The following is a 1249-nucleotide window of genomic DNA, read 5'->3' as shown; positions in this document are numbered from 1 at the left end:
GAGGATAAGCTGAGACATGGTGCAGGCTGCTAAGGTATGGTAAACCTTCATTTTTCTTTGTAAAATATATATTTTTTTTAAGTTAAATAATGTAATGTAAATAGTGCTCACTTTGAGCTCTACAATAACGGGTCAAGTTCTGCTTGACTGTCGCACCATTTTCATATGTCACCAACCGCCACTGGGTATGTGAGTGGGATCTAAACCTTCCAACTTTGCTTCATTTTGAAGGTTTTACTGGCCAGGAAAGGTGGTGCTCTGCAAAGTACTCTAACAGCTACAGTTCAACCAGGGCAGGTGTCTGTCTGAAGCCAGAGACATGAGGACTAACCCTGAAGATTGCATTTTCCACTAGAGGAGCTGCCTGGTGCCTAGATTCCCGTCTACCTGCTGAGAAAGGAAAGGAGTGTGTCTGGCCTGTCCGGTGGAGGGGCTGTCACAGAGGATAAGCCAAAACTGTTCCTGGTGTGTGGAGCACCTTGAGAAATCAGACCGCATCCAAGAGCAAAGCCTGGTGCAGTCCATATTTTGAGTGGGTCCTTTGGTCCCCTCTTTGTGGTTTCTACATTCAAGCTGCCACAAAGACTGTCCCACATCTAGGATAGCCACCAGTCACTACAGGCTGTGAACTAGTTCTTAATCTGCTGAAAACAGAATATCAATAAGACACCTCAACGCTGAGATCCTGATCAGCATGGACGGCCACAACTGCTAGAGCATCTGTGCTGTAGTCCAGGCCATGCTCTGCAGCCTTCATCCTAAATGTCTACACCAACAAGGCTATTGTGAATAATGAACCTGCATGCTGCCCCCTAAGGTAACAGAGGCATGAATTAGGTAAAGGTACACATTTTCACTGAAACCAGATACTGAGGACTGTAATTGCTAAGGTTACCCAAGTGAGGGAAATACATTAAAGTAGGAGTGTAGTGTACTGCCTTCTGTAGGACAGAATTAGGCCTAGAACCCTGTATTAATTTATCATAAACTGCATTGCATAGTATTCAGTTCTATTAGATTAAAGTGCTGCTTTTTCTAAAAGACACAGTCCTATTGTGCCTGTTGGTTGATCGAGTTCGGAGCTCTTGCCCCCCCCCACCCCACAAAGAAATCTCCATGTGAAGTCTAGGACTGCTTAACCCACTACCCCTAGAATCCTGGATGAAAAAGGTTGTATTTAGCCCAGTTTGCAGAGCCATAATGGGGAGGTCCCTAGGACACCAGTGGAAAACTCCCAACCACCACACTG

The sequence above is a fragment of the Triturus cristatus genome, chromosome 12 (genome assembly GCF_964204655.1).
Source record: "Triturus cristatus chromosome 12, aTriCri1.1, whole genome shotgun sequence".
NCBI classification, from domain to species: domain Eukaryota; kingdom Metazoa; phylum Chordata; class Amphibia; order Caudata; family Salamandridae; genus Triturus; species Triturus cristatus.
The sequence above is the reverse complement of the archived record's forward strand: the minus strand, read 5'-3'. Positions refer to the sequence as shown.